Below are 23191 nucleotides of genomic sequence, written 5' to 3' on the forward strand. Positions count from 1 at the left end.
CGATCCTTGGTCCATGTAGTTCAGTACTGTCGACACTGACTGGCAGGGGACACTTCCAGTCCTATCTAGAGATGCCAGGAATTGAAACTGAGACCTTCTGCATGCAAAACAGATGCTCTACCATTTAACTTCAGCCCAGATCTGATGCTACTCTGGCATTTTTTATTAGAACTGAAAGAGGAAAGATTCAGAAAATGCAGCAGCTTCATATTAATAGGCTTGCTCTCATAGCAAACTATTTAGTTACTGTATGTGACAGCAATAGGACTCACTAGTTCTTTTCAAGATGGTTGCACTTGTCAGCCAGCTCTCAAAAACCCTTTTTAAAAAACCTTTTGCGTTCTACCTATCTCCACAGCAGGTATATCCAGCCTGTCCTTGCTGAACTGGGCCTTAAACTACTGCTAAGAATTTTTTTAGACCCTAAACATAGAGGAAGCGGAAATGTTGTCCACTGATTGCAGTGAAGTGCAGAACTCCAGACCCTTCAAGTGTCCATATTCTGTAGGGACAGTTCCAGATTTACAGAAGTCATTCCAATTTCTGGAATGTCCCACTTTTCCTTAGGACATCCCTATTTTCATTAGAGAAATGTTGGAGGGTATGGTAGGATGTCCCTATTTTAATTGTAGAAATGTTGAAAGGGTATGGAGTTATGCAACCCCTGAGCCAAGGCGATAAGTAACCATAGAGCCTTTAGAAGACATCTGAAAGCAGCCCTATATAGGAAAGTTTTTTTAAATGTTTAATGTTTTATTAGGTTTTAATATATGTTGGAAGGCACTCAGAGTGGCTGGGCAACCCAGTCAAATGGGTGGGGTATAAATAAAATAATAACATCATCATTATATTATCATCATCATCATTATTCCACGAAACAGATCTAGAAGACATATGCCAGTACAAGGCATAGGCTCAGCATCTTACAAAATATGGAATAGGAGATCCCTATTTTCCTTGGATAAATGTTGGAAGGTATGGACCTCAGACTTAAAAGTCTTGAATGCTGGGATATTCAGATCCTGCTTCACAGTTCTTGTAGGCAAAGGACTTCGATAACTTAAAAAATGAGCCTGTCCTTGCTGAAGCAATGTGAAGCTGCCAATTCAGACAGTAAATCAAAGACATGTAGCCATTAGCATTCTTCCAACAATTTGATGCTATTTTAAGTTTTCACCAACATGAATGCTAGTCAAACCCATTAAAACTGAGTTGACCTAATGCATTTAAGTTACTTCCCTGACATATTAACTTTTTCTTCTCAAATAAGCATCCAAACTCTTGTTAGTACAGTGGACCAGGATAGCATCTTAGCAAAACGAAAGTGCAAGGGATACTTAGAAGAGTCTTCACTTTTTTCAGTAGATGACAGAAAACTTTAAATGTATGTTGCAAATGTACTGCTCACTTTATCAATCCATAAGTGAAAAAGTGTTATCCTTTTGATATGGCTACTTGTAATCTTTACCTTGAGTTTTATTTTTTGAGTATTTTATTATTGCGTATTATTATTTTATTATTGGGGAGCAAATACCAATTTCTTTAGATCACTGATGACTATACAAAAAAGTAGCACAAGTATACCCTGGAAGCAATGCTAAACTGTCATCACACTGCGCTCATGAACATCATGGTGTACACACAATTATTTTGACCCAAGGGAACCATTCAATTTGAAATTTTCTGTTGACGTAAGATGATACAACTCTGACAAGGACACAGCAAACCAGTGCCACATTTCACTTAGATGTAGGATTCTTTTCAGCGTCCAGGGATAGCCTTAAGAAAAATTACACGAATCACTTTGAAAGTTGTTTTTAATCCCTCCCCCACATAGGAGTCAACTCCTAGAGGTCGAGGGGTCATTGCCCACCAATAAAATATTTGAGGGGCCTGGGAGGCCCCAGAGTTGATGGACATAGCCATTCACATGGTGTGTGCACATTGTGTCATGTGATTAGTCATGCAGGGCATGGCTTACCTGCCTACCCCCCAAATATTTTATTCAAGTTGGCACCCCTGCCCCTAATTGATTTAGGAGAAAACACCACTGGGCTGAGCTAAGGAGAACCTGAAAGTTTTTAAAAACTTAGATGGATGAAAACTCTGGTGAGAGCCAGTGTGGTGTAGTGGTTAAGAGCAGTGGACTCGTAATCTGGTGAACCGGGTTTGCTTCCCCGCTCCTCCACATGCAGCTGCTGGGTGACCTTGGGCCAGTCACACTTCTTTGAAGTCTCTCAGCCCCACTCACCTCACAGAGTGTTTGTTGTGGGAGAGGAAGGGAAAGGAGATTGTGAGCTGCTTTGAGACTCCTTAAGGGGAGTGAAAGGGGGGATATCAAGTCCAAACTCCTCCTCCTCTTCTTCTTCCTCTTCGTGTATGTATTTGCCATGATGCTGCTAGGGACTATCCTTAGGCAGGAGCAGGCTTTGGCTTTGGATTCCTAACTGGGTGGAGAATGGCCTGTTGATATCATAAAGATATATGCACACCTATCCCCAGCCCCAACCCCATCCAGCAGCCAAACCCACCAGGGCCTGGATCCAGTCCTGCTTGTATCCCCTGCCCTGCTCAAACAGCACATCAGCTTCTATCCCAGTTGTGTGTCATGCAGATGTGGCTCTGCAGCTGGGCTGGTGATTTGTGTCCACTGAACATACTGTACATGCAGTTTACCACAAGCCCACTACACCCACTCTTGTTGAATCAGAGCCATTATCTGAAAGTGCAATATTTTCCTCTTGATTCCAATGCTTTACAGAACATTTAATTTTAATGTTCCTATGGAAATAGGATAAATCAGGATGTTCCTATGGAAGTGGGAAAATTCTGGTTATAGTTACAATTTTATTCCTTTTCTCAGTGGTGTACGTGATAGTTTCCCATGCTAAGAAACATAAAAACAGAAAAGATGCTCTGGGCAATGAAGGCCAGAGTAAAGATGAACATCTTTTTCAAAACCCTTTTCTCTTTTTTTTTACTTACCTAATTTTCCACTTTCCTCAACTGTGCACATGCACCTGGAGGAAAATCTCATAATGTTTATTTGTTGAGTTGCTACTGAATGCCACCTAAGATGAAATTGCATGGCAAATTTAGCACTTCCTGCATATCTAAGGAAAGCCAAAAGTAGCTGTTGTTTTTATTTGAGAAGGGAAAAATACAAAAAAATAAAATAAATGTATATTTTACCAAAGCGAAAAAGAGACATATAAGCAAACAGTTTTGAATGAACTAGAGGAACTAGTGGAGTTTGTCAGAGGGATTCAACATATCCCCATCTGGAATCCACAAAAAATACTTGTGTCATAATTACATAAAGCTTCACTGGCTAAAATCTGTACGATTATTTTTTGAGTTTCATGCTTAGCACTGGGCTATTGATTTACAAATTTCTTATTTACACACAGGGTTCTTTGTATACCATAGGAGAAGACAAACATGGTAGATGTGTTGTTTATAGTCCCAGCTCTGTGAACACTGAAAATTACCAGGATAAAGCTATGAAATATGCTTAAAATAAATTAAGTTTCTGATAATGAACATTTCCCAATCTCTTATATAGGCATCAAAGTCAGGTCATTGAGATGAGTTCAGATGGATAATGCTGTGGGTTCTATAGTGCAATTTATTATGAAGTGATTTGTTTCCCAGTATGGTTGGGAGTTTTTTCCCACTGATGGAATAGCCGTTTCAACTGCTCTGTAAATATGGTGCAGATCTGTGCAAATGTTCAGGACAAATCATACGAGGGAAAGTGCTAATCTGTATTATCAGGAGCGGGAATATATACTCATATAATTATTATTTTAAACACAAAATTCTCACACATCAAGTTGTAGCTTTTGCTGCTGTGGCTGCTCCGAAGTGCAGTATCCTAAGCCTCTCACCTGGCATAAATTCTGAGAATCCTTCACACTTAGTGGAAAGAGTAACAAACTCTTTCCCCTGACAAATAAAAATAAAGTAAAAAGTAGGATGACAAACTGGTTGAATCTTTGGCTATTTAGATTTCCTATATACATATCTGCACACAAATGAGTAAAATGCATACAATGCAATATTCTTCACAGCGGACACAGGATTTGATGTTTCTTTTGTGACTTCTGTGATAATGTGATCTATACGGGGCCTTGCTGAAGTTGCGTTTCTTTCTGACCTCATGTGAGCACGTCGATTCTTGACTTTGCCAGGCTGAGTCAGTCTGTTGCACTTTGATGTTCTGTCAAGTGGCACCCACTGAATTACCTCTTTGACTTATTTTCTTACGTGGTTCACTTTGTACATACGTGTAATGTCAAAACTGTTTACAGGTTATTTTGTGCGTATTTGTGGATTTTAAAGAAAAGCCAATTTAACTCAGAACAACAATGGGAGGGGGGAAGAAAAAAGAAAAAATAAAGATTGACAAGGGATCAGTTTTACTGGACGGTGTTTAAAAATGAATGTGCTTAATTCAATATATACATCATTGAATATGGTCTCACATGAATGCATGTAACTCCATGTTGTCAGTTCCCACCAGTGAGGTTACTTGGCAATATTCTGCAGTGTGTGAATAGCAAATATACATGAAAAAAACCCTACTGTGACTCTGACTTACAAATATAACTCAGTAATTGTTTTTTTTTTAAAGAAACTGTACTGTGTAAAAAGAAAACGGATATGTAGCTTTTGGCTTGCTGTATTTTCCTGTTACTGACAAGATCCTGAAATACAAAAAAAGAAAAGAAAAGAAATCCTCGAACAAAAACAAACCACAGCATAGCTCTGATTGGAGTGAACTGGAGTCTTTCATGGAATGGTACATAGTCCATTAAATAAATTTCCTATTTAGATGACACAGTGGTTTATATGTCGTAGATCTCTTACCATTCTGCCATAAATGTTCTTGTGGCAAAGGAAGAAATCGTCTTTTTGTTTTTTCTTTTAGAGTCACTCACTGTGGAAGAACCAATTAAAGGCTACACTCTATTGTTCTCCTCCTTGTATGGTAATCTAGTGAAGCATACCGTTATCAGTATTGTAAAAGAAAGTGGCTGAAAAACTGCCGCTACCAATGTCTCAGAATTAAATAATAATAATAATTTCATGAACTTTGTGAGAGCACTGGTGGAGGAAGAGGAGTGGGGGGGGAGCACACCGCCCCCCGGCAGCATGATCCCCTGGGTGCCATCGCAGCTGGTCCCCTGCCCGCGCTGGGCGCCCCACCCCCGCCTGCTCTCCCCCCAGTTTTGGAGCGTGAAGCTCCGCCACCGTGTGAGAGGACTCATCATTTAGCTGTTCTGAGAGGAGGTCAAATGCATGTTGATATGTATGCAACCAAAACTAGAGAAACTGGCAGAGAAACACCAGAACTTTGAACAGTGGCGGCACAGTCATAAAGCTATTGATGGTTAGCCATTCTGTTTATATTACTTCCAAGATCAGACAGGATGCCTTTGAATACCAGCTGAGGATCATGAGCAGGAGGTTATTGCCTTCATGTGGGCTTCCCATAGGCACGTGGTTGGCTGCTATAGGCACAAAAGACAGATCTGATCTAGCAGATCTCTTCTTATGTTCTTATCCCAGCCTGCGTTGAAAAACAGTGACTTGGAGAGGCAGCAAAGCAGTCATGCAACCAATTCACCATGCACCAAACTCGGCTCACGTTTCATCATTCAGCTCAATTGTTGTGTATGCTGGCACTAAAGGATTCTGAGTCAGGTGAGGTTTTATGGAGTTCTGGGGCCACCACCACTTCAGCAGCTCTGGTATTAACAGTGACCCAGGTGGAGGGGCAGGCAGGTCACGGTGCCACTCAGCCCTGCACCTGGGAATCTAACTGGTGACACTTTGGGTGGGCATAAGCGGGAACACCATGACAGAGTAGTGATGCTGGCATCACCCCACAGTTGTAGGCTGGCAGGAAGCTAGCCATGAGGGCTATGCTCTGCCTCCGTGGTAGGAGGCAGCAATACCAGTTGCTGGAAATCACACAAGGAGAGAAAGCTCATGCGCTTGTATCCTGCATGGGGGTTCTCCACAGGCATCCAATTGGCCACTGTGAGAACAGGATGCCGGACTAGATGGACCACTGTTCTGATCCAATAGGCTCTTCTTATGTTCTTAGGAGGCTGGTGGAGGCCAGCAAGGCTAGATGGAGGACCTGCCCACTGCACTACCACCCAGCTCAGAGCAAAAGGGGTTTGGATTGCTCTACTAGACTGAAATTCTGTGCACAGTTGCTAGGAAACAATTCTCATTCAAATCAAGTCTTTTTTAATATTATTAGTAAGTTGCATAGGACAGGGCTGCAAGTATGTTTAGTATCAGGATTCTCTTTCATTTTCACTGAACACAAATCCCAGTACTTAGCTTTTCTGAGTTGTGGATTGCTTTGCTAGACTGGAGTCCATTCCTCAAAAGGGCAATGTTTTCAGAACTGAAAAGTAGAACTCAGTGGCCCTTAAGGCAGGATGTCTACTGTCCACCATTATTTCTGCAGGCTATATTTTGAATGTCATAGCTGTTGTTTGTTGGTTTGTTTTAAAAAATCTTACTGCAAAAATCAGTATCTTTATCAAAGAGATGAACTCCTTTCTTATATGTTATTCCCAGGGGGAAAGAATGTTCTGGTCAAACATATGTGAACTAAAGAAGGAAAAACACTCTTGAGGTATGTGGCCATGATTTTTAATTCATCGTGACATTAAGTCCAAGATGTTGGCTGGATTACAAACGAGGGAAAATGCAGTCATTATGTCCAGGAAGAGAACTTTAGGGGAAATAGTGCTGCAATCTGAAAGTGTATGGCGTTTGTTACTTGCCCTTGATTACTTGCCCTCGGTATGTGTTACATCCCATTAGGGCTGTCAGGTGATTAAAGATTTTTAGTGCATTAATCAGTTGTCTTTTAATTGGTGACTCAGTCAGTTGTATTTCATTAAATTTTTACCCAAACCTCAATATTTTAAGGCTGTGGAGGACATACTTCAATTGCATGAGAGAGAGAAAATGATGGTTTAATAAAGAAATGTCACTATTCTGTACTGGTTTTGATTCCAGCTGAACACCGTCCGCTTCAGTCAGCTGAGGTGCATGTTGCTAGCAGAAAAGTCATAAAGATTTCCACCCAAAATGTTAAATATAGATTTGTATACATACAGGAAGGAAAACCATCTTTACATTTACACCGTTACATTAGCGGTTCACCAAATTTGGCATAGGGAAGGGAAAGCACACGTATTGGTGTGACTTATGCAGTAATCGGCCCTTCAGTCTCAACCAATGGATCAGTGGGCCACTATTAAAACACACACACATGGTCCTGTTTTGTTAACAACATGTGGGGTATGCAAACACACTGCTGTAGTTATTGCCCATAGGAACCAATATAAGGATTCTCTTTTCTTTTCAGCAACTGTTGGGGCACAGAAAGTGCCCTAGGAAGCTCTATTCCATTTAGCCTTTTTCAACATATCAAGAATTACAAAATGCTTGTCACTTTTGCTGGTTTCAGATAGATCCTCTCTAGCTTGAACCATGCTGATTCAAATTTGCCACAACATCCCAATGAGGACTATCTGATCATTTATAAGTCAGACAATGTGTGTGCCTAACAAAACCCAAGCTTGTATTTATGCTTCTTACAAAAACAATTTGATTAATATTGAAAATGTGTGAAGTACTATAATAGCCAGGCCTTTCCCAATGCAGCTCATATCCAGCCAGTTTTCTGATTTTTAGTTATTTACACGTGTGCTTGTATAAACATGTCCAGTCACCTTACCAGTTATTTGCTTTTAATTATCAGAATTGAGGGCAAAACACTGCCCCCTTCCATACTACTGTTCTTTCCTTCTCCAAATTCCTATTGCCTCTCAGAGGTTAACAAAGCTCTGGAGGTATCCAGTTTTCTAGCACCTGGGTTCCCTTAAGGTGGCTGCTAGTGATGTTGATAGACTTCTTAAACACTTGGTTTGGAATATCATTTTGAATAGTTGATTATGCTCAGATGCAATCTGAATAGAATATCATTCCCCCATAAACTTTTGAAATCTAAATTCTGGACATGTGCACAGAGTGTCTTTTCCATTTAAATCTATTTTTATCCATGACCTGCACAATAATTGCCATTCAGACAGGCGTAAACAAATCACCCACATGACAAAGTCTTTATAGCTTTGACTGTGGGCAGTCTGGACTGGGGCATTTTGAGGAGCGTGACCAGACAAACTCAGAAATTGAACAACAGCTTTGTCCCAAGTTCCAGAGCTTCTGGGACCTTTCAAAATATCCCCTCAGGAGAGTGTGATTAGGACTTTGACAAAGAAGGAGATGAAAGTTAAGTCAATATGGAATAGTGTGGGGATGCTGGCTGAGGTCTCTGATGTCAGAAATGAACTTTTGAGCAGTCATTTTGAGAGGGGGGGATAAAGTCAACCCTCTGTGTCCTCAAAAATAATCCCTGCCAGCACCACTCCTCACATTTCAGGAGCAAAGGTGGATCATTTCCAACATCACTCAGTGGGCCAAAACAAGCAAGCACAGATGCACATCATGAGACCATTAGCAATTAATGTGAAAGAAACTGCCTTCTCATGAGGTCACATCTATTCCCAAAAGACTGAACTCTCAACAAAACCAGCTTTTTTGGCCAGGCCTAGCAAAGAGCCAACTTCATGACACTCCTGATGTAGTGTAGCATCATTTCATGACATTATGGGAAATTTAAATGGCACCTCCAAGCCCTGGAACCTTTTCCAAAGATGGGGGCACAGGGAGGGATCATTGGGGAGTATTGCTGGAGTGTTGCAGTCCTAGCAGTTGCCAAAGCTGACACTGGGGATTTCATGGGTGTCTGCGGAAATTATATGCACTCCACCAACAACAACAGCAACCACAATTTGTGGCTCAAAGCCTGATTAAACTATTCCCCATGCCACCATAACAGAAGTTCAATCAGTAGAAAGTATGGATCTACAGCATCTAAAGGACTGTGCGCTCATTATTTTCCGTTACTTTATTCTGTTTTCTTTTGAACAAGGTGTACTGAATTTTTCCTTCCCTGAAAGCTCAGTTGGCTGACTTGATGAACCTTTTTGGCTGCTGTGCCCAGCTGAAAATCAGGCACTGAAATGGTTGTGACACACTGAGCGAAGATTGCAAAGGACATTATCACCACTTGCAAGCTAGTCCTCCTCAGATCAGTCTGACCAGGATGCTAATCATAACATGCTAACTAGATGAATGTAGGGCAATATCGGTGATGAGCAGGTGATAATGTTTTTCTCTGCAACAAACCACATGAAACTTGGAAGATTTATGGCTAGCGGAGGGGGGGGGAGAGACTCATTATTTTTTTCACCACAGAAAGAAACAAATAGGCATCCTTCCCCAATTAATACTGAATTTGTTCCATCCATTCAATTGTTTTCCAAATCAAAAACAAACAAGCATAAAGGAAGACACCAACTTGAAATTCTATCTGAATTTATTTTGTTCAGAAAAACAATCCGACCTTCCGAGCACTCTATGGACGGAGAGTGGAGTGGAATTGCATCATTCAAATAAAAGAACAAAAGAATGAGTGAATGATGAACAATTTTGTTTTGAAGTTGTAAAATCTCCTTGTAAAATTGCTTAGGCTTTGCCTTCTTCCTGCAATGGCGTTAAATTCACAATTCCCTTTTCCAGGCAGTGTGTACCATGAAAATAACCACCACATGATATGAGGCTGTTGCATTTAGGAAAGCACCAACAACAACCATTAGCAATGGAAGCATCAACTGTAAGCCACTTTGGAAGGGCACTGGCCAAAAATATTTTAAATAAACCATTTCATTAAATTGAGGTTAGAAGCCTAGCACCCAGGCGATGAGGAGACTGGTATGGGGAGGATAAGCATGTACAGAGGGCCTTCCCATACAAGTGGAAGAGAGAACTTATTCCTGTTATAAGAATCAATACAATCTGCATGGCACCAGTGAGTTGGCAGCATAAAGCTTTTAAAACCTTCACAGATGTATGGCAGCATCACCTTTAGTAGTCACTTCGTATGCAGTGTTGACCCTATCCTGGATCCCAGCATCTTTTTAATTGGAGGCTCCTGTCTTTGGCTTCACATTTCACTACTGATGCAGATCTGGCTCAGTTATGGCAAACAGAGGGAGCTGCTCCAGACCAATACACAGCATGTGCCATCTTCTCAAGTACTCACCATTTTTCTAGATGGTTAATTAAAAAAAAAAAAGTGAACTTGGTCATCCGAGCTCAGGAATTATTTCTTTATTTACATTTACCTGTACCTGTAATAAATCTGTAAACAGTTTTGTTAAAGGCCGTGCTGGCAACTGCAGTTGTATGACTGGAATGGCAACCCCTAGCTACTCATTCAACTCTTTGTCGCAGGATTAGAGTCCTCTCTCGGGACATGGTGCATCCCTGACCTTGACAGTGAAAAGCTGTCTGAACATCTATTATATGGAGATGGAGGCCTCTGACTGGAAGGAGGTTAATACTTCTGTTGCTTTCTGCGCTCTCTGTTATTAGGAAATGACACAGGCCATGGCAGACAAGCAGGGAGAAGGATATAAGTCAACCCTCAGAGCTGTCAAACAGTTCAATAAAGTGACAGTAAATGAATACCACATCTGAAGGTTCGGAAACCAGAGGGAGGATGGTCCTGATATTCTGAGGATATCATTTTCATGCACCATGAAAAACAAAGAAAAGGAATAAGGGATGTCCACTTTAAAACAAAAACAAAAAGCATAAGTACAGTGGTACCTCGGGTTAAGAACTTAATTCGTTCTGGAGGTCCGTTCTTAACCTGAAACTGTACTTAAACTGAGGTACCATTTTAGCTAATGGGGTCTCCTGCTGCCGCTGCACTGCCGCTGCGTGATTTCTGTTCTCATCCTGAAGCAAAGTTCTAAACCTACTATTTCTGGATTAGCGGAGTCTGTAACCTGAAGTGTATGTAACCTGAGGTACCACTGTACCTACCTGTTTATAACAGGGATGATGAACTCTTTCCAGCCTAAGAGCCATATCCCCTCATGGAGGGGCCACAGTGGTGGGAGGAGCCAGAGACAAATTGTTGGCAGAACAATGGATGTAATCTTCATTGCACAGGCCATAATCCAGTGGCCATGCAAAAATCAGAGATTCCCATGTCTCCATCCAAGCAATGTAGAAGATTTATCACCATTTAAGGACATATTCCTGGGATGTGGGTGGCGCTGTGGGTTAAACCACAGAGCCTAGGACTTGCCAAACAGAAGGTCGGCGGTTCCAATCCCCGCAACAGGGTGAGCTCCCGTTGCTCGGTCCCTTCTCCTGCCAACCTAGCAGTTCGAAAGCACGTCAAAGTGCAAGTAGATAAATAGGTACCGCTCCGGCGGGAAGGTAAACGGTGTTTCCGTGTGCTGCTGTGGTTCGCTAGAAGCGGCTTAGTCATGCTGGCCACATGACCCGGAAGCTGTACGCCAGCTCCCTCAGCCAATAAAGCGAGATGAGCGCCGGCAACCCCAGAGTCGGTCACGACTGGACCTAATGGTCAGGGGTCCCTTTACCTTTAAGGACATATTCCAGCCAAGCACAAAGCAGAGCCAGTGAGGAGTGCAGCCTTTAGAGAAGATGAGCCCTGGGAAGAACCCGAAGGGCCAGCTAGAGGGTGCATTTGGCCCCCGGGCCTGGTTAATAGGTTGACCGAACAAAAATGGCCTCCTAAAATTCATTTGTCAGAATGGGGTGTGTGAAACATAACTGAATATTCTCTGAGAGGGTGGATGGAGAAAAAGCCCAGAAAACTTCTCAGTATATTTTCTTCTGATAAAGTTTGGCTTGGCTAATACTGAATGAAACAAAAATGTTTGTCCCTATGTGTTGATGAAAGAAGCAGGGGGCTAAGAGAGCACAAATGGGAGGGGTATAGACCAGACTTACTGCTTCCTTCAGCAATCTTAAAATAATATTAAACAATATTGAAACTGGCACTCCAGTCATCCATCCTTATCTCAGGTGGTGAGATTAGGGTGGGGGTGTTATGGTATCAAATACTCTCTAGGGACAGGGTTAAACTTTTCCAGCAATTCAGAAAGAGCACTACTGTATTAGGAAATGTATCAGAAAAATCATTTCTGAGAAATTATGCTTTAGCTCTAGTTCAAAACTGCAGCAATCCAGGAAGCTCAGCCTAGAGTATAATCCTATAATAATGCATGTTTTGTATGCAAATCAGGTATAGAAAAGTAATTAAGGCTTGAAGAAATCCCCACTGAACCTAGTGGAACTTATTTCTGAGTAAACACTTAGGACAATTTTGTGAAACAATTGCACAGCAATGAGGCATGACAATAGTCCTCTATACAACTTGAACAGGAATGTTGGTATGTGTCCTCCCTCCTTTTCTACTGAAATGCTCAGAGCAGGACGAAACAGTCTGTAGTGATTTTCCAGACACTGCTAAAACCCATAGTTTTCCACCTGGTTGACCACCTGGAAAAAAACACAAACCAGCGAATCAAATCTATAAATACAGTGGGTGAAAAGTTGACAATATACGTCAGTGCTAAATTTAATGCAGATATTTCTACTGGTTTTGTCTTATAGTAGTAGTTTCCTGATAAAATGGGGTTATGGGAGCAGCTAATGGTCAGGGGTGGTGGGAGTTGAAATCCATATGGGCTACCCCTGCACTAGCGAATTGTCACTAGTTTGATTGGAATTCTTGATGCTAACCTTCAAATACCTCACGTATTTTGATTGAGGAGAGCATCCAAATTTACCTTGAATTTCATATTAGGTGGAATTCGGTGGCAGTCTAAAATGCAAAATCTCCCAGAGGGAAGTCAGCACTCTTATCAAAACTCTTTTATTTCTCCTCAGAATTCCTTGGATGTTTTGCCCAGTGGCAATTCTAGAGAAATGAGAGTCTTTCACAGACAATTGTTTTCATAAAGTGTATCAGACATTCAACATATTCACTTCACTTATAATTCCTGGTAGTGTGACCTATGTTATCCCCTGCAGCTCTCCCCAAGAAAATGAATTCTTTCCTCAAATCATTCCCACCCCGCTTGTTCTTCCTCATTCCCATCCCCCACCCCGCAAGCTGCCACAGACAAAGTCACCTTCTATCACAGTACATGTCCTGCAGATGCATCTCTAGTATACGGGGAGTACATTGCCCTTTCTGTGGCCAGCAGATGACATAATGCTTTCTGCCAACAGACTAGAAAATAAATAGCAAACGTTGACAGGCAAGAGATGTGGATTGTGGGAACTGAAATCCCAAGGACGATGCCAAATGCACTACTGTGTGGTGTGGAGGTCAGGAGAAAGGGGCTATGAATTCACATTGGTAAAGGAGACATTTAAAGGCGAAATATAATAGGCAGTGAAATGAGCTAGATCCTACTGGATCAAACCAAGGTCCATCTAATTCAGCCTCTTGTTCCCATGGTAACCTATGGGAAGTCAGCAAGCAGCCATGCTTTTCAATACTGGAGGGACATAGAACAATATTTTTACTATATTTTATTGCTACCTTGCAACAGAGATACAAATAAATACTGGGTCTATGTGAGTTCACTTTCACTGCTTCCTTGAGCTAAGAAGGTCTTCTGCGACTGCTCAGTACCTCAAATGTATTTGAAGATGGTTCGGAAGTTACAGCTGGAGGAAACACAGCAGTTAGATTCTTAATGGAACAAGAAGGCGCGAGCATTCTGGATTGAATTTGTCTCCAGGCCCAGTTCAAAGGGTTGGCTTTGACCTTGAAGCTTTATACAGATCAGGGCCACTATACCTGAAGGATCACCTTTCCCCATGTGAAATTCAGATCATATTCTGAGGCCCTTCTCTGTGCGCCACCTCTGAGAGTGGTCTGCAGGGTGGAGACAAGAGAGCAGTCCTTCTCTGTAGTAGCCCCCATTTATGAAATACTCTCCCCAGCGAAACCCACCTGGTGCCAACCTTGTCATCATTTATGCACCAGGCAAAGATGTTTTTGTTTTCCTGAGCACTTGGACAGCACCAATGATGTGGTATTGTATTATTAAATCTGTTTTTTAATAATGTTTATATGATTTTGTTACTGTATTATTATTATTATTATTATTATTATTATTATTATTATTATTACTTTGGTTGTAAATTACTTCAGTACTTTTTTTTAGAGAGAGAAGTGATAAATACATTTAATAAAACCTGGCATAACCTAATAGAGATTATGTGTTCAGCACTTATTCACCCATTTTAATGAAAAAAGAACTGTTGATGATGATGAAATAGTGACTGATTCATTTATTATTTGGATTTTCACCTAACCTATCCCAAGGTACAGTGGTACCTCGGGTTACATACGCTTCAGGTTACATATGCTTCAGGTTACAGACTCCACTAACCCAGAAGTAGTGCTTCAGGTTAAGAACTTTGCTTCAGGATGAGAACAGAAATCGTGCTCCGGCAGCGTGGCAGCAGCAAGAGGCCCCATTAGCTAAAGTGGTGCTTCAGGTTAAGAACAGTTTCAGGTTAAGTACGGACCTCCGGAATGAATTAAGTACTTAACCCGATTCAGCTGCACAAACCTGCTGTGTACACTGATCACCTTTACATAATAATCTGTTCATCTAACATTCTTAAAACCTATTGGACCAAATGAAATATGAGCTCACACAGCTTCTACTATGAAAACTAAACATCAAAAGAAGCTTATGAAAAATGAGAATATCAAAGAATTAATTAAAATAATTAGAAACATTAATTCTCTAAACATTCAGAGTGTGTTTTAAATTTTAGATTAGCAAAGTAATGTATTATTCAGCATAATACAAAACAATATGTTTTTGATAACCAACAGCCCGATCTGAGGCATATTTACTCAGAAGTAATTCTTTTTGTGTTCAATTGAACTTACTTCCCAGTAAGAGTTTCCAGGCTTGCATATAAAGTGTGCAATCCAAGTATAGAATATTAACTACAGTATTAAATGCATTTACTCATAGGGAGGTACTGTTGATTTCATTGGAACGTAACAGTGGCTGTTGTGAATCAAAATGCCAAACTATTTTGAGTGCATTAAGCTCTGAAAACATCTTTCAGTTTTTAAGGCAATATTTTTTTTCCACACTGGGCTTTTCTAAAGCAATTCTGATGAGTTTGCACTTTGAGTTCCTCCACTTTGCTGACACAGAGCTAGGTGTGATGGAAGGAATGAGAAATTGCTCCAGTCACTGGGTCATGTCTCCTACTTTACCCTCTATTTGAAGGGCAGTCGGGGTCAGTTCTGTATTCCAAGCTGCTTCAAACTGGTACAATCTAAAAAATTTGGACTACAGATCCCATCATCCCTGACCATTGGCCATGCTGACTAGGGCTGATTGGAGCGGTAGTCCAAAACATCTGGAGGGCACCAGTCTGGGGAAGGATGCTCTGTTATAAGGGCTGTGCTTGTGCATGGTCAGAAATCTATACATAAACTGACAGATGGCTGTTCCACAGAGAACACAAGACATTTAATGCAGCTACTCTGGCTACTTTATTTTCTAGTGGTCAATCAGCTTAATCATTGACAGGGGGCAATTGTCCCCATCAGCTGAACAGTAAAAGAGGCAGAGAGAAGTTGGGCTCTCCTCCTCCTCCTCCTCCTCCATATCAGTTTATATCCACCCTACAAGAGGCCAGGGGTGAATGAAGGCTAACTGATACCTTGGGCAGGCCAAACTGTTGGGAAACTGTGTATGTGCAGCTACTCACACAGAGTCAATTAAGGTTTGGCAGACAGCCAGAAGGCAATCTGAAGGAGTAAGTCTGCCTGGTGATAACAGAGACATGGAGACCGCTCTCTGATTGGTCAAGCTCTCTCAAGGGAGTGAAAATTAATGGCCTACTAACTGGAATGTGTTAGTTCAGGAGTTCAGTGTTCAGAGTTCTGTGTCAGTGTAGGAGTTGTGAGTCGTGTCAGAGAGAGCTAGCATAAGATCCGTGTTCTGTTCCTGTTAATAGTCCACTGTATATAATAAACACTACAAGTTCCTGGTTCCTGCTTCGTCTATCCTGTTTGCAGCCAAGTTGTCAATTGCTTCCATGGATTCTGCGTGTACTCTGCTAGGTCTGGCAAAGGTCCTGCAACTAGTCAGAAAGTTGTGTCACTATGTAGGGTGCATGTGCAGTGTTGCAACGTACAGCACTTGCGTGCAACACCGCACATGCATTGTACATAGTGGTTTGTCGCCGGTGCCGCCCAAGCGCCGCACGCACAGTGGCAGGATCCTCTGGTCACAGCTGCTGCAGTGGCGGAGGGATCCTTCGCTTGCAGCTGTAGTGGCGACGGAGGGATCCCACCATGGTCCATATGGCACTCAAGCGGTGCCGGCGGCAAACCACTATGTACAGTGCATGCGTGTGACACCGCACATGCGTTGTACATAGCAGTTTGCCGCCACCGCCACTAGAACACCATCTGAATGGTGGCAGGATCCTCTGCTTTCGGCTGCAGCAGTGCCACTGCAGTGCCACGGCAAGAGACACAGGTTAATTTAAAAAACAAATGAAAAAGAAAATGAAAAATGAAAAAAAAACATGAAAATCATAATATGAATATATCTTCCCTTTACTCCCTTCCTTACAGACTGAGAACAAATGAAGATAAGCTAGAAGAACATGACTTCAAGCATTAACAGGCTGTTCATATTGGTTTGGTGGGAATATGTGACCTGCTGCCATGTTGAATCGGTTTGCAGAGTTTTTTTAATGAAGAAAACACAAATCAGTTATACTTTATATTTATATACTGACATAAAATGAGATTGAGCATTGTTACAGCAACTCCTTGGTATTTTCTCAGAGATCAAAGGTGGCATGCATTTGTAGGAAATTTAATATCATATTACATTGTTTTACAGTGTTGACTTTAGACTGTTTTTATTGTTTCTTATTAAAATGTTCTCATTCATTACAAATAAGATTCTGCTAAGATGGCAAGGCACGTGCGTAAATAATGTCTTTGCGTGATATTAGCAACATACACTGCATTTGTAGGGAACATTAATGCGTTCCCTACAAAATATGTAGCTTTCATTTTGTACTTAGCTCAAGATGAAAGAAAACACTGACACAGAGGTAATTTTTGTTATTTCAGAGCCCAGCACAAAGACCCTAAGAAGTTTGAGGTTCTACTCATGTGAATTTTTAAGTCTAGACTTAAAAACTAAACTGTTATTGGAAGGAATGAGAAGGCACACACCATTGACCCAAGGCTAGCTATGGATGAGGAGAAGCACATATCAGCTAGTGAAATAAAACATCAGCATCAGAAACTAGAGGAGATCGTACCCTTTCTTTTATTGGATTTGTTGCAAAAAGATCCTTCTCTTTCTTTTGTGAGGAGAATTCTCACACCTGTAGGGCAGGTAGGCCTGGTTTGGGGCCCAATGGGTCTAATTAGTCCAGAGCTTCCTCACCCCTGCTATTACCCAACATGCATTGGTTGTAAACCAAAGAGTGGACCGCAAAGGGTGTTATGTGAGAGCAGAGGTTCCCCATCCTCCATCTTCTCTCACTCCATTTAACACACCTTACTGAGGTTGCCATGAGGACTGAGGGAGGTCTTCCATATTATGAGATGCAGCAAACTGTAGGTGCCTGGATGTTTCATGCTTTTGTACTTCTGGGTAACATGCAGAGCAGGTATTAGCGTATCTCCTCTGAAGTAAGATGTAGTTTTTCCAAATGCATCTGTGATGATACTACTGAAAGATAAAGTTTACCACCACTGCTTATGCGTGCATGGATAATTTCATATAACAATCCCTAGAATGGGGGCCTGTATCTAGACTAAGATTGACTAAAATATTATTTCATATGCTCATTCCTTCCTCTTATGATTGACTTACACCCTAGAGAACAAAACTTGATGTACCTTATAACTTCTTACACCTACATACTGGAGTTATAAATATTATTCCATAAATGTTATCTCTATAAATACTTAATCTTTCTTTTTCTATTTAAAGAAGGCTGCTAAAGGAAAAAAGTATATGACATATTATTCTTGTAACTGTTCCTTTAGCTACATTGAATTTTTATCCTAAAGCTTCATTTTAGAAGTGTAATAACTAATAATAATCTCTTCCAGTTTAAAGTTTCAAAGGTGTCCCAGATCATGCAGTTAAATAATAGCCAGAAATTCCCCCACCTCCTTAAAGTTAATGGTCTTCATTTTCATTAGCCACATATTTCTGAGTTTGTAATAGCCATGTAGTAAATCGTCATGAGATTTTTATAGGTGCACAGAAGGAATATTTGCATAATTATTGGTGCATAATTTGCTTTAAAAGTCCCCCTTATTTTTTCCATAGTTAACTAATATATATTGTGTCACATCTGGCAAAATAAAATTCTGGGTTGATCATTGAATGAAACTAGAGGAAGGAAAATGTTCTACTTGTACACCTGTATTTCATTATTTGTGCACAATATCATGCAAACGTATCTGCAGTAATGGTTGTGCTACATATATTAGTGCCAACTAGCAATGGGGGAGAAATTCTGGAACACTTTCTAGAACAATACCTTAACTGAAACACAGCCGTTCTTTGAAATTCACTTCTCTGAATTTTGCAGCACAGTTCTCTGCGCAAAGTATCATGTACAAAAATACATATGTGCACAAAATACTTATACTGATGAAAACAACATTAAAAACTGCATTGTATTAGGGGAAATTGCTTTGAAACCAATTTGCATTTTAGGGGAAACAGCATGCAGAAAGGTATATATTAAGATAAAATCACACTAAAAGGCTGGTGAATTTTCATGAAGACAATAGTAATTTCAAATTGATGTGGATTTGTGGTGAACTGAATGTAAGGTTGGAGGAATGAGAAACTGAGAGAAACCACAATGGAGGGATTTGCTTATACCTAGTTCTGACTATTGCTTCATGCATTCTTTGTATTTGCTTTAGTGTCTATTGCATATATTGGCATATTTTGATTTTGTGCTTACTTGGCTCTGCCAGTGCATTTACACTGCGCTGAACTACATGCCACCCCTCCCTGCCTTTTTCCTGTAAGCAACAGCGCCCCTCCTGCTAGAAAGCTTGTGCGATGGCTGTCCCCACCCCCAGTAAGCCACTTCTGATGTTCACTGCTATTGCTACTACTACTGGGAATAATAATTCTGCATTGAGGAAATCGTTCACTTCTGATGAGATCATTCCATAAATCCTCAATTGCCCCCTTCCAAGGAGTCTGCCCATTGCATCTTTGCATGAGTCATACACAGGACTTCTCTCCTTCCCTTTCTGAGGCACACTCAAGTAAGGACAGATAATTTCAGGACAGATAATTCCTAAATAATCTAAATATGAATCTGCTTTTAAGACAGAATTGTGCCTTCAGTCTTATTTCATAAAAAAGAATGCCTCATCTCTCAAAAGTCTGTGAAACACTGGGCTAGAATGTTGCCACTGGGAATGAAAAATGTAGGTTTGAATCCCTGCTCAGCTTTAAATGTAAGTAGCATTAAATAACTCTCTCGCAACCCAGCTAACCACACAAGATTTAATGGAGCTATGAGCCAAACCACATGGTACATGTGAGATATGTGGCTGGGGCTCCAACCATGGGGAACCCTGTATCAGACTACGGAAAAAGCCCTGGGGAATTGTGGTTAATCCTCCCCCCTGTGCAATTTCCCTGCTCTAAATTCCTCCCCTCCGTTTACTGTGAGGAAATGATTTAGACTGGGTTTTAGACCCTATGCCCCAGCACTCCTTCTCTAATCCAATTTGTTCCTCTGACTGCTTTTAAGTGGGAATAAATAAATATACAGTATTGGCAAAAACAGTCCTCAGCAGCTTTACTCAGGCACTGAATTCAGTGGGAATATCTCCCCAGTCTGGGAGACGGACAGCTCACGTGCTTTGCAGTTTGGCCCTGAGTTTATAATCCTACATGTGCTTGTATTTTCCCACTTCAGAAGCTCTTCAGATGCCCTTCTGCAGGTGCCCTTTCCTTGTGAGAGATAGTGGGTGGCTAACTAGGGAGAAGGCTGGGTGGGCTTCAGCTTCTTGCATGTCTCTGGACAAAGGTGCCAATGCCTTCACAATTGTGTCTCATTTCTTGCCACTGTCTCCCAGTGCAGGTGCCTTATACAGTGGTACCTCGGGTTAAGTATTTAATTCGTTCTGGAGGTCTGTTCTTAACCTGAAACTGTTCTTAACCTGAAGCACCACTTTAGCTAATGGGGCCTCCTGCTGCTGTCACGCTGCTGCTGCGCAATTTCTGTTCTCATCCTGAAGCAAAGTTCTTAACCCGAGGTACTATTTCTGGGTTAGCGGAGTCTGTAACCTGAAGCATATGTAACCTGAAGCGTCTGTAACCCGAGGTACCAGTGTACCTTATACCTCTTCATCAGAGCTGTTTTCATTTATTCTATCCACCACCAACTACATTGCAGATCTCTTCCTTTCTTGTGGGTCCTTTACACTCCCTCCTCCTTCCCCATTAGGTCTCCCATTTCCACCTACACAACAACTGCAGCTCTGTTGCAACCCCCCCCCCCCGCCCATTACAGCTCCACATACTGCCTATTTGGGTTTGCCTTAGTTTCTCATTTGTGCAGCCTCAGGTTCCTCACATTTCTGCATCAGTTTGTGATTATTATTTTTTAAAGCACTCACAAACATTTGTTACTATTTTAGTGCAAACTTATCCTAATGTACACACTTTTGAAAGCAATTTCCTCGAATATAAAGGACTGTAGTTTTTTTTTGCAAATATATTCATTTTAGGCACCCTTTTCTGTGATTATTCACATTTTTGTACACAATATTGGGTTGGAGAACTGCATTAACAATTTTAATTAAATTTTAATTTAGTAAGAATTTCAAACTGTGCATCAGTTTGCATATATTATGGAAACTGTGATTTAGGTAGGTTGAAATTCAAATCCTAACTGAACTGAATTTTATCCCCCATCCCTAGAACACACCAATAACAGCTCCATTATACACACGTTTACTCCACTCTCCATACGAAGACTGTCAATTTACCAGCACTGAATTTATGTATAAGCTAAACAAGCTATATCTTAGGACCCCACTCTCTTGGGGCCTCAAAAAAATTTAAAGGAAAAAAAACTGGATGTACATTTCCAAAATATAAGATAAAAAACAAATAAAATAAAACATACATACAGCAACAGTGTTTTGTGTTGTGTAGGCTCCTATGATGTACGGTAAGTAATGGGCCCCACCTGCTAGCCTGCCCCCTAAAATATCACCGGTTTGCTCATTTCTATATATAGCGTGCCTACATTTTGCATGTGCAAATGGCTTTAGATACCTATTAGGTTCATAAATTACCATATAGCATATCTTGAACACAAAAAACAGTGACAATTTGTTGTTGATAAAGGACAGCTGGACATATAAAGGGCCCCATTACCTTCAGTAGCTTAGGGCCTCATCAAACCTAAATCCGGCCCTGCAACTTACCTATACTTTTCCTGCACAATCTCTTGGCTGCCCACCTGCAAAGCAGATTCTTTGGGTTATGATGAAGGAAATAAATTGCTCCTCAGTAGGTTTCAGGCATCCCATCCTGAGCCATTTCCTGTTAGGAGGGACACCTGGAGGAGGACAGCTACTTCTCAGTCTGGCTAGTGCTGGAGATAAGGCTAAATACATGTGAAAGCATTTTTGTTTCACTTTCCCCAGGCGTCCTTCATAGCAGGAAAACAGAATTTGCTGTCTTGCAGAGTTCTCTGAGGCAAACTCCCATTTCTTCTTGGCAGAAAAGTCCTCAGAGGCCACAGCAAAGAGCATCTTAGGGGCTTCTTGGACTTATGAGCATGCCAGAGTCATTGCTCTGCCCCCTGCAGGCATCTTACAAATCAGGAAATGTATGGCCATCCCAGAGCCTCTTGTGGCAGCACTGCAGCCTCTGGGACAATACCCATTTCCCAGTTTGAATGATACCAAGAGAGCTGAACAGATGCCTGCACCCCTATGCTCCAAGAAGCCCTCAGGGCTAAAAGAAGCATGTTAGTATGCTCCTGCCAATGTTCCTCCCACACACAAGTAGACTTTTGTCCCGGAGGCTTCTGTGACTGTAGTTATCTTTCATTTACAATAGGACCATGCTTAGAGGAGTGAATTCCCTTCCATTGCACTTTATTTACTTGTCTACTGCCAGGCCCCTCTTCCACTGAAGAATGGGAGAGTGGCCTAACATTTCTGGTCAGCAATGGATCTTCTTCCAGGCTGTGGTCCCTCAGCAGGTGTCTGTAATCCTTGACACTAGTCCTGGAAGCAGGTCTTTTGGGTGGTGACACCCAGGGGCAGATCTACTATGAAACTAATGAAGATTAAACTTCAGGGCCCCTAATCCTGAAGGAGCTGCAGAAGCAACTTCAGTCCACACTGCTTAAACATTTGAGGTCTAGTAGAGCCCTTTTTTGTGGCATGACTCAAATTGATTAATTTTTTTGTTGTATATATTTCTACAATCCCAAAGTTTGAGAGTCAGTAGCACAGATTTTGTAAAGGTGTGGTGATCTGTCATGGAACAACCCCACTGAAGACGATAACAGTGGTTACCCAAACCTTGTTGCTGGTTGCAAAGGGGGCCCCATGACAGTTGAAGCCCCCAAAATGTAGGTCTGCCACTGGTGACACCCCTGCTGTAAAATTATCTCCCAATAGAAACTTGCCTGTTTGGGAGCATTTTGGTGCCAGGCAAAGACCTTTTTATTTTGTCATCCCTTTTTCCCCCCTTTCTCCTGATATATATTTTTTTATAATAATTTTTTATTCATTTTCCAAACATTTTTATACAATCAACTCATATTAACTCTCACATTCATCAATTTTTGACTTCCCTCAGTTTCTCTGTCAATCTTTCTTTAAAATTTCTATTGTTAATGCATTTCTGAACTTATTATTGCCTTTAACCATTCCTCTTCCTTTCTCCTACTTTCTTTTTTACAATATTTCTTAATTTTTCACAGAGACTCTTCAAAACCAACAAGCGTTGTCTGTACATCACATATGCTTTTCAGATAATCTGTAAATTTCCCCCAGTCCTCGATAAACTTTTGGTCTTTCTGATATCGAATCTTCCCAGTCAGTTTATCCAATTCCGCATATTCAGTCAGTTTCATTCTCCATTCTTCCACAGTTGGAATTTCTTCC

At 41.2% G+C, this 23191-nt stretch overlaps 1 long non-coding RNA gene across 1 annotated transcript; it reads left to right on the forward strand.

Moving 5' to 3' along the window:
- On the forward strand, nucleotides 1–5024 carry LOC310756387. The gene is made up of 2 exons (XR_014544845.1): nucleotides 1–601; nucleotides 645–5024. It is a non-coding gene; the product is annotated as an uncharacterized lncRNA (long non-coding RNA).
- Nucleotides 5025–23191: the final 18167 nt, after the last annotated feature.

Source organism: Podarcis filfolensis, assembly GCF_964270895.1.
Source record: "Podarcis filfolensis genome assembly, chromosome: 2".
Lineage (NCBI taxonomy): Eukaryota > Metazoa > Chordata > Lepidosauria > Squamata > Lacertidae > Podarcis > Podarcis filfolensis.